General features: G+C 48.8%; 1 long non-coding RNA gene across 1 annotated transcript; it reads right to left on the bottom strand.

Annotated features, from left to right (window-relative positions):
• Positions 1-2045: 2045 nt before the first annotated feature.
• On the bottom strand, positions 2046-4521 carry LOC113971645. Its single transcript, XR_003535619.1, has 2 exons — positions 4455-4521; positions 2046-2709 (listed from the first exon to the last, which is right to left on the bottom strand). It is a non-coding gene; the product is annotated as an uncharacterized LOC113971645 (long non-coding RNA).
• Positions 4522-10978: the final 6457 nt, after the last annotated feature.

The following is a 10978-nucleotide window of genomic DNA, read 5'->3' as shown; positions in this document are numbered from 1 at the left end:
TCTATCTATCCATCCATCCATCTATCTATCCCTCTATCTATCTATCTTATGTTCCAAATCTCATCAAACATTATTTAATTAATTAATTAGTTGATTAATCAAGTGCCCCAGGACGAGGGGAGGATTTGAGGCAGTGCTCAGCCTCACCTTGGGCAGCTGAGGACACCTCCTTGCTGGCACTGGCTGCTGGCACGGGCTGCAGCTTCCTCCACCCACAGATCTCAGTTTTCTTTGGCCTCATTGTCAGAAATTCATTCCTTGTTCTACATGCAAATCCTCCAAAGGGTTCTCAGGATGCTAAGCAGGAATTCAGAAAGAACAACAGAAAGAAGTAAGAGGGGATTTTTTTTTGTTGGTTTGTTGTTTTTTGGGGGTTTTTTTTGCTTTAATTTGAAAAATAACTGAGCTTGAAACTGCTGTTTGTTTCCCTCTGCGGACAGGAGAGAAGCCTCCTGCCAACCTCATGTCACAGGCCTGCACCACATTTCACAGGGGGATCTGTGATTGACTCTCACGAGGGACTGAGAAGGAAAAATGTGCTCCGGTGAGTAAATTATTGCACAACATCCCCCACATCTGATTTCTTGCATTTGCAGAACATCTGTCCCTGTCCTGGCGCTTTCCTGGAAGATGCTGCAGCAAGTACAGGGAAAACAGATGGGGACTGTGAGTGGGAGGGTTGGAGAGCAGCAGCTCCATGTCCCCCTGGACACCTTCACAGGGGTGTCCTGCACCAACCCCTCCAGCCTGAGATGGGAGGGCAGGACATGAAGTTACTGCACCCATGAGGAAAGATAAAAGTTGAGCTGGCTTTAAAAAGCACCTGGAGAAACTCATGCAAGAAAAAGGCACCCCTGGGGAGCTGCTAAACCCTTCCAGCTTAGGGACCCCGGAGCTGGGCAGCACCTTGGGAAGGGACAGTGGTCACTTGTCACTTGTCCTGTTCTCCCAAAGGACCCCAAAAAGCAGCCAAAGGAGGTGCTGGGTTGCAGCTCTCTCGGGACCCCATTAACTCACTGTCAACTATTTCAGTTAACTTTGGGCATGTAAACCTAAAAAGGAAAAACTGGGAAGAAATTTATTTCTTGGGAAATAAAAATTTATTTATTGGGAAGAAATCACTTTTTTCTTTTGTTACAAACTGGGTGTGGGCCAAGTGGCCTGGTCCATGTTGGCCAAGTGGCCAAGGCCAGGCTGGATGTGGCTCTGCTTGATCTGGTGGAAGGTGTCCCTGCACATGGCAGGGGTTGGAAAAAAATGATCTTTAATGTCCTTTCCAACCCAAACCATTCTGGGATTCTGTTTTACCAACAACAGCATGCATTTCAAAATCATTTTTATTTCAAATGAAATATAAACCATAACTTTCTTGAAGTGCAATGTTTCCAGCAGGAGGGCTGCAGGTCAAATGCTTCGTTCAAAACAAACACTTCTGCTCTGTAATCACAGAATCATTAAGGTTGGAAAAGGCCTCTGAGATCATCAAGTCCAATTGTTGATGGCTGATCTCTTCCTTCTGCAGCCCCTGTTCTGCCTTTTCTAGGAAAGGAAAATTGCCATCGTTGAGGACAAAAATGGTGATTTGCCATTTCCAGGTGTTTCACCTCAGACTCAGGTGCCCACAGAGCAGGGGTTAAACATGTCCTGTGGGGAAAATGATTTTTGTTCCCATGTAGGAATCTGGAGATGGAGACCTGTGGATGGGATTCTCAGAGGCCACAAGACACCTTGTCCTCTCTGCTCCACGGAGCCCTCCTGGTTTTGTGCTGCTGCTGCTGGATCTGCTTTTGCAGGACAAACCTCTGCGAGCTGTTAATGTGCTACAAGCCACGAATGTTGTTTCCTTAAGGAACAGACTGCTGGGATTTGGAGCAGGGAATGAGGGCACCGGGGAGGGGGGAAACAGGAGTCAGTGGAGGCTCTGCTAGTGCGGAAAGGCCACAGGGACACAGGCAGTGGGTGTCCCGACACCTGCGTGCTCTCAAAGCAGGGCTCATTTTTGCCTTCTCTCCAAATCAAACGCGGAGTTCGTGCCTCTTTTTGGGTTTTTTTTGTCCGTTTGTTTTCCACGCGCGAGGGTTTTGCACAATGGCTTTCCGAGAAAGGAGACGCGAGACGCTCTTCTCCTCTTTCCTGGAACCGACGGATCCCGCCGCTCGCTTTTTGGGGGGTGCCGGGATGCGGGGCCAGCCCGGGATGCGGGTCCAGCCCGGGATGCGGGTCCAGCCTGGGATGCGGGACCCGGCGCGACATCCCCGCTCGAGCTGTGCCACCTCCTGGTGACACCGGGCGGTGCACGCGCCGAGCATCCCTGCATCCCTTCCCAAAAACTGGCCAACCCACAGATTTGCATCTCTAGGGTTGTTTTGGGGGTTGTTTTTTTGTTTTTTCTTTCTTTTTTTTTTTTTTCTCAAATTTTACGAGCCGGACCCCTTGTTCTGCAGCTCAGCGCTGCCGTCCGAAGGCTTTGCATCCACGCCGAGGATTCACGGATGGGAGGAGAGGTCAAAAAGCTGGATCATGGCTGATGTGGAAGTGGCTGGCAGCCACAGGAGTGCAGCAGCCACCACCGGCAGGGATGGCACTTCTTTCACGGTGAAACTCCGTTTGTTCAGTACGTGCAAAGACTTGCTCCAGGTTTGGGAGCAAACGGTTCCCAGGACTCCCCTTTGCCCAAGGGACATCTCAGGATCAAGTATATTGATGATACTGAAGAAAGAGAGAGGAGAAGTAAACAGGTGTTATTCCAATATATTCCTTTCTCTCCTCCAGGTGCCACCTTCATTGGCATGCCCATGCCAGGGGGCTTGGAACTAGATGACCCTTAAAGTCCCTTCCAACCCAAACCATTCCATGATTCTGTATGATGGAAAGGTAGCCCAGCACTTTTCTCTGCAGTTTGGGATGACAGATATCTGCAACCCTTAATCCCTGCTCAGCCAAGGTGTTTCTGGTCACTTGTGCCTCAGTGCTGTCAAATCAGACTCTCATTTTTTACGGTCTTAACACTCCACCTGGTCCTTCAGCAGCCATAAATCTGTGCCTCCTCTCTCCTTCGAGGGGCTGAGGATGCTCCCAGTTCAGGGCAAGAGGAAGCATTTAATTGATACGAAAAGAATAACAAGTGTGGGCACAGATCCGAACCCAGGATTTATTTAGGAAGATTTTCCGGTTATTATCTACTTAGGAACAGAGGATTTGTCAGAACAGATCAGAGCATTTTAATCAAATCTGGCATCCTGTATCTAGCAGAGATAGTGAGAGGGTGTTCCAGAGGGAAAACTCTCTCCAGCCTCTCCCAGAAGTGCAGGTACAGAGTCCAAAGTTGTGGGAAGGGGAGCAGAGGCAACACTGGGTAGAATCAGAACCAGCAGCACATGTCCAGTTCCTGCCAGACTGGAACCAGTAAAGGCAGCTTCATCCTGCCCTGAGCCTCAGCCTGAGCTGAGCCAGTGGAAGCAGAGGGTGGTGAGAGCTGCCCTTGGGCTACAGCACATAAACAGAAATCCTTCTCCAGCTGAGCCCCAACGCTGGCCACGTCCAGCTGGCTCAGCCAGAAGGACCCATCGGAGTCACATCTGGAGCCAGGCAGCACAAAATCCCCAGGCTCCACCAAGAAATACATTTTGGATATTCCCACTGGCGTTCCAGTAACCATAACATCATCTGAGACACTGAGTGCTTGGGAAATGTTTGGTTTAGGAGGCAGGGTAGGAGCTGCTACAAAAACAATCCCTGTTTTTAAAAAGAAAACATTCCCTTATAAACAAGAGGAGAAAAACCATGTGTGTGTGTGTATCCAAAGGAAAGAACCCTGGGAAATGCCCTTTCCCTTGCAGGATGGGGCTCTGGCAGGGCTGTGAACAGCTCCATGGCAGAGGGTGAGGGAGCACTGGGGCCGTGGTGGCCACATGAGTTGAGCTCCTCGATGCTGTTCTCACTTATAAATAGAAAGGCAGTTCATTATTATTATTATTATTATTATTATTATTATTATTATTATTATTATAGCTTGTTGAGTACACAAAACCTTCGCAAAAGAGCTGCTTTCCAGTTCAAGCAGAGGCCCTGGAGCAGAACATCACAAGAAGCACCTTGAGTCTTGGAGACGGGTCTGGGCTGGTCTGGGAATAAAGGGCTTCACTGGGGTTGGTGTAGTGGTGTAGTGGCACCCTAAGGATGGTCTGTCCTCACCCCACTCTGTGCATTCATGTTTCCTATTCCTGTGACAAGGCAGGGCATCAACAGAGCAACTTTTCTTGTGTTTTTTATCTCCAGCCCCTTCCCCAGGGACTCGGAGGACACAGCCAGCTCCTGCACTGTCACACCGTCCCCAAGCACGTGAAGAAGCTGTTTCCCACACCAGGTACAAGGACACCTTTTCATCACATCTTCAAGCTGCCCCAAAACCTCTGTGGGCTCACGGATGGGCACAGAAAGAGGAAGATGCTCACCTGGAACACACAGGAGGTGGGTCCGTTCTCCCGGCTCCGGCAGAAGGAACACCATCAGGAATGTCAGAAGGAACACCATCAGGAATGTCAGAAGGAACACCATCAGGAATGTCAGGGTGGCTTTGTGTGGGTGTGTCCCATATTGTCCTTCATGCCCAGCCCCTGCCAACCTTTTCCAAACTTCTCCTAGACAGCAGCACACAGGACTCTCAGCCACAAGATGATTTTTGGCCGTTTCTCTTAAAATCATGGAGGATGAGCTCTTCCAATGGAATTTTTCTCCTGAAAGATGCACATGGGCACATCATAGATTATCTTATCTTATCTAAGCTCCTCTGTACCCCCTAATCATAGAGCTCCTGCTTTAATATCTTATTTTTCTTGTCTGCCTCTCTGTTGAAAGCCACGTTTTTCTTTTATCTATACATTATACCTTCCAAAATATGTTCCTTAATCCACAAAACTGCACCCAGTAATGCCCAGAGATCCAGGACTGAAAGCATTTCCCTGGTGAACGTCCTTTACAGAGCCAGCAGTGTCAGAGGGAAAGGAAAACAACACACACATGATCAATATTTTTTAAAATAGGCTTTGAAAGCAAAGCATGAGAAGCCTCTATCTGGTTTTAATTTCAACAGAAAAAAAATATGGCTATTAAATATATGGTCATGTCATTCCACTGTAAGAACAAAGTGTAGATAAAACCTGCAGGCTTAATGAGGCTCAGGAAAAATCAAATTGAAAGCAAATCTTTGAAAATCTCTAGGTAATCTTTGTTCCATTTATCATGCTTTGGCAATCAGAAAGTAAAACCAGGCTTAACATAATGAGGAAAATCAAACAGGCTTCTTTTTTTTTTTTCTCTTTTTTCCCTGCTGCCCTAAAATCACAGAACATCATCATCACAGAAAGGGGAAAAAAGGAAGAACTCCTGCCCTCCTGCCAGTGCACGGGGAATCTAATTGCAAAGGTTTCTTCCTGCGTGTCTGAGGAGATGATGCAAGGCTGGAATTTTTTAATGGCAATATTTAAGCTCTCCCTGGCGACACAGAGCTAAAGCAGTGGTTCTCTCCTGAGCTGACAGATGTGGAGGGAACAACGGTTGTTAACAAGCTGAAAATGTGAAAAAGCCAAGAAAAAAAAAAAATTACTTGCCTTGGCATCTCCACCTGGGCAGGTCAGCAGCACAGCACCCACCCCGGCCAGGCTGGGGGGAGGCCGAGGGCAACAGTGGGTGGGTAACACTGATGAGGAAAAACCTGTGGGTTTGGGGTGGGAGGTGCTTTATCATTCCAGACCCCCTGAATCTTCCAAGCACTGGAAGGGGATCGTGCCATGCACCTCTGGAGCTGCCACGTTCCATCCTGGCCAAGCCCTGCTCCCCTTGCCCGGGTATTTTTGGGGTAGACATGGGTGAAGCCCAAGGCGTCGTAGCCAGGACTCCTGGTGAGTGCTGCCCCCAGCACTGGTCATCTCTGGGTTTCTTGGCCCAGTGGCAAGGGCTTTGAGCACAGAAGGGAAGCTGGTATTTGGGAATTAGGTCTCCAGAAGCCCCAGAAGGAACTGCTGGACTCTGGGATGGATGATCCCAGTTCTGACGCCGCAGCTCCTGCAGAGCTGGAGGTGGTACAAACCCAGATGGGGTGTAGGATGCCTTTTATCCCTGTCATCCCTTTGCCCCCACAGATTTCCCATCTAGACCCCTGAGATCTGCAAAACTGCAGCTGCAAAATAGACTCACAGCACCATCCTCTCCACCTGCCTCCACAGTCCCACTGCTCTGCCCCATCTTTTATTCCTCTGGGATGCAAAGGGTCATGCAGACACCACAAAGCCCTTGGGCTGGGGGCTGCTAATACACCTTGCCTGGCTCCTCCCTCCCCTCTGGGAGGGGATGTTGAAGCAGAACACGATGCTGTGGCTCACCCGTGGTCATGATGTCGTGGGTCAGGCAGGAGGTCCCTGTAAAGCTGGACACAAGTCACTGGGTGATCTCACCAGCTGCTGGTCTGGCCTTTTCCTCCACAGTTCCCTGATGCTCTCCTGGGAGACTAATTATGACAATCCCAAGCTGACTAAACCTGCAGCGATGTGATCTCTGCAAAGCACCGCCTGATCAAAGCACATAAAAAAATAAAACAGAGATATAAAACTGCCAGTTGCCCACAGAATCAAATAAAATTAGTTCAGCTCAGCCTCCCCCATCTTTCCTCGGTAATAAAACCACTCACTATGCAAATATGTAATTTCAGGTGTATAGGAAAGCAAGTCATCGAGCTCAGGGGTTGAGTGGGGCAGTGGGAGAGCTCTGCCTAGGAAGGGGTGTTCTGGGCTCTCTCATATCATATTTATATTATTTCTATGACCCATAAATAAAACAACAGCTCTCCACCAAGAGATAGGCAACAGGAGTAGATTGTGAGCTTTCTTGGAGCTGTGGTGGCCTCATGCAGCAGCCAAAAGTCTTCTCCTTCCCATCCAGTGGGTACCAGAGTCAGGGGATGCTTTTCCTTCACCAGCGCACATCCATCCTCACCCTCCTCATTCCTCACCACCTTGCAGGACTGTGGAAGGTCCAGAGCAGCTGCCAAGGGTTAATGTGCAAAATATCCTGTGTGAATCAGGCTGGTTAATGAGCATCTCTCCTGCAGGTGAAGACCTGTGATGAGAACACGCTCTGCCCCACTAATGCTGGGGCCAGAACAGCCCACCAAGGAGGGAGCTGGCAGGTGAAGTGAGACAATCGTCTCTCCTCAGCCGGATCGCAGCTCCAGCCAAGTTCATCTGCATTAATCTTATGCTCATTAAAATCAGTTGTTCTGTTTCTAATTCAACCAGTGCTGCCAAGCTCGAGAATTAAAAATTGATGAGCCAATGTCCCCGGAAAAAAAAAAAAAAGAAAAAAAAGAAAGTTCATCCTCTCTAGAGCAGAGCAGCGTGGATTTTTAAAACAATCATAAAAAATGCCTGGCTGCTCCTTTGTGCTTGATGCTTTCATGAGGGATGGGGAAATGTCCGAAAGATGAGGCTGTTACACAATTGGGTGACTCCAGAGGCTGCTGCTTCCTAGAGGCAGCCTCACAAATGGCCTCACTTGTGGGGAAAACCAAAGAACGGAGCCACACAGGACAGATGAGCTCTTTTGGTTCCTCTTCTCCTGCCTCAAAACCAGTGTGACTGCTGCAGTGACAGAGCCCACCCTGCAGAGCCTGGGCCAGGCTGTCCCCCGGGTTTTCCTGCAGTGAGGCCAGGAGCCTGGGAACGCTGTCAGCAGTTATTTTGCAGCACACAGAACTCTTGGCCACCCCGGGAGCCACCAGAGCAGCATCAGACCTACAGCAGAGACGCAGGACCTGGTGCAAACCCAGCTCTGAACAGTGGGAAAAGCCGAGGCACCACATCACACCAGGTCATGCTTTGGGTGGCCACCAGCACCCACTTCACCCCTCGTGCCACCTCTGTGCCAATCCAGCTTCCCAGCACCCATCCAGTTATTCCTGCCCTTGAAGCCTCCATGGGTAACAAGGACTGTCCAGGGTGCAGAGCAGCACCCAGGAGGAACATGTGAGTTAACAGGAAAAGTAAATAATGACTTTTTAATTGTGTGTGTGTGAGTGACAGACTAGACACGATTTCTAGCATGTTCCTAATTAAGGTCATCGATAACAATAGCTGGGGAGCTGCAGACAAAGGCACTAAACACTGTTTATTGGAAGCAGACGAGAACTTGGAAAGGACTCTCCAATAGCCAAAACTAATATTTCACAGAGAGCCAGAGCCTTCCCAGCCCACGAAAACACCCACAGTCTCCACTGGCCTTTGCTGACCCAGGCTGGAGTGATTATGCTGAGTTGTCTGGGTCTCTCTCCACAAAAGCTGATGTTTTTCCCCATAAAAAAAGCACCATGTTTACAAAGTAAAGTTCAAGTAGGAAAACACTGAGCCAGGCCAGTCCAACCCTGGGAATAGGTCAGGATTAAGAGTTTGTTTCCTGAAGAAGAAGGAGCATAAGTAAAGATGGGTTGTCAGTTATCACAGTTATTTATAGCAGGCATTAATTTCCTTCACGATCTAGATAAATACCCATTAGCTTTTGAGGTGATGAATCAAGTATTAATTAACCTGCTGGGGGAAAAAAAATAATGTGGATATTAATGTTTTAAAGGGAAGCTTCCAGCTGAGAAAAACAACAGAAGAGAATTAGTCTGAACTTTTCAAATAAAACCTTATTTTATTGGAAAGGAGCAATGGGCAAAGAATGAACCTTGGCCCTCAGATCCCACCTTCCCTCTGTCCCACTCAGGGACCAGCTGAGCCAGCTCTCCATTTTTTGGAGTTCCTGCAAAGCAGGGCTCAGCTTGAAGAAATACAGAATTAAGAAAGAAAAGAGAAATATTTCTAAAGGACGAGACTGTTTTCTCAGCAAAAAATGCCAAAATGAGATGTGACACCAAACTGGACAGCAAAAAGAACCCAATTTCCTGGTGGCACCGATACAAGACCTGCAAGACCACCACAGCATCCAGCTCCCTGGGACAGCCTGGCTGCATCCCTCCTCCTCCCTGCAGAGCAGGGCAGCTTCCAAGGGACGTAAATCAGAAGTTTGGATGATTATTTTGCAAACTGAGACACAGCCCTCCTGCAGTGAAGGGGGGCATGGTGCTCAGTGAGGCACAAAGTGTCCTAGATCAGATGTGGTCTTCAGAATCACCTTCCTTTGCCTGTGCTCCATCCCCACAAACCTCAAATCTTTAACACCTTCAAGCTCTTCCTTAATTTTGTTTTATATATGGGGGGGAAAAGCATATGCAGCCAGCCTGTTCCTGCCCATTTTTAGCTTTTTTCTTTCCCTCTGCATATTTCCCAGCTCTCTACCCACACATACCCACACTACAGACAAACCATCCTAAAAAAAAAATGGAAAGAGGTCTAAAAAAACAACCGTAATCCAGGGCGTCATCAACTTCCAGAAATGAAAACTGGCTTGTGAAACCACAACCTCTTTCTGTTGTTGTTGTTGTTATTTTTTATATGGGGATTTTTTTTTACAGTCTTTTACGATCTTGTTTTAAAAAATGGCACGAATTTGCTCCTTCCTCATCCTGCTCAGCCCCCTCTCTCTCTCTCTTTCTCTCTCTCTCTCCCCAGCTATATTCAGCAAGCATTTCTCGCCAGCCTTGCTCATCTCACATTTCAGGGCAGAGCAAATGTTTGTGCACCGAGGGGGGGCAGGGATGATGAGTCAATTAGACACCTAATAAAAATGTGATTTAGAAAATTCCCTTCCCGGCTGCGAGCGCGGCAGTCACCAACCAGCCCTCCCAGTGCCCCCCTTGCAGGCAGAGAATGGTTTCCTACGGTGAAACCTCTCTCAGCCTGCATTAAATGTCATGTAGGATGAGGCATCTGCCACTGAATGTGAGAGACACCATCACAGCTTAATAAATCACGTTGCCAGAAGGACTTTTGTGCCATCACCACTGCTCTTTTAACCACCCAGCCTTCCCCCTCCGTATGCTCCCGTTCATCACTGTGCCCTGCAGCCCTCACGTGTTCCAGCTCATTAACTCCTCCTGGAAAAGGCAGCCAAGCTAAGCTCTCTGAGCCCTCTGGTCCTGCAGCCACCTCTTCTGTTGTTGCCATCACTCCAGCCACGACTTTCCGAGCCTCAAAGGGATGGACCATTTGTCATCCACGTGCCACTTGTGATCCCGACAGCACCCACCACTGCCTCTTCCAGGCACGCACTAAATTGGAGGGTGGATGGGAGGGATGGTGCCTATTCCTTCTCCTTGCAGATGGCCGGGCCACAAAGCACCCAAGCAGAGCCACATCCTTCCTTCCAACCTCCTCTCCTTGGACCAGACCCAAACCACCCACCAGTGGAGACGTGTTGGACCTGCACGTTCTCCCGCAGTGCACAACCTTCCCTCGCAGTCCACAACCCTCTCTCCTAGCGCCTCCACCTCTAAATGTGCTCATTTCCCATGCATGAAGTGCAATCTGAGCAGTTTTAGTATTTTAGGTTAGATTTTGATTCCGTGGGACTGGTCGGGTTTAGACGAGGAGATGTTAAAAAGCCTCCCCGAGCTTTGGCGCGTCTGAGCAGCGTCATTTCGAGCAGAACACGGCACTGCAATATTCATGCCACCAGAAACCAGTTCCATATTAAAAAGGAGCTGAATTTTTTAAAATGTGACAGTAAAACCAGCCAGTTTCATAACCAACACCCTGCAGGATGCAACCAAGCCGGAGGGATATCACAAAGGAGCACAAAGGCATTTCTGGGACTGCACCAGCCCCCTGTGAAACCTGCCACCAGGCACGTCAGCCAGCCACGCTCACCAGCAACTACTGGGGCCAGTAGCCAGCAGGACTGGGGTGAGGACTGGTCTGGCTGTGCTGATCATAGTCTGGAGTAACCAAAATCACAGAGGAGTGGAAGGCCGTAGGATCATGGAATGCTTGTTTCCATCAACAGCTTTACACCCTTCCCACAACGGAGCTGGTGGTTTCCTTTGTAG

This window comes from Neopelma chrysocephalum, unplaced genomic scaffold (assembly GCF_003984885.1).
Source record: "Neopelma chrysocephalum unplaced genomic scaffold, ASM398488v2 Primary Assembly neopelma1_84, whole genome shotgun sequence".
Taxonomy (NCBI): Eukaryota; Metazoa; Chordata; class Aves; order Passeriformes; family Pipridae; genus Neopelma; species Neopelma chrysocephalum.
The sequence above is the reverse complement of the archived record's forward strand: the minus strand, read 5'-3'. Positions and strand labels throughout refer to the sequence as shown.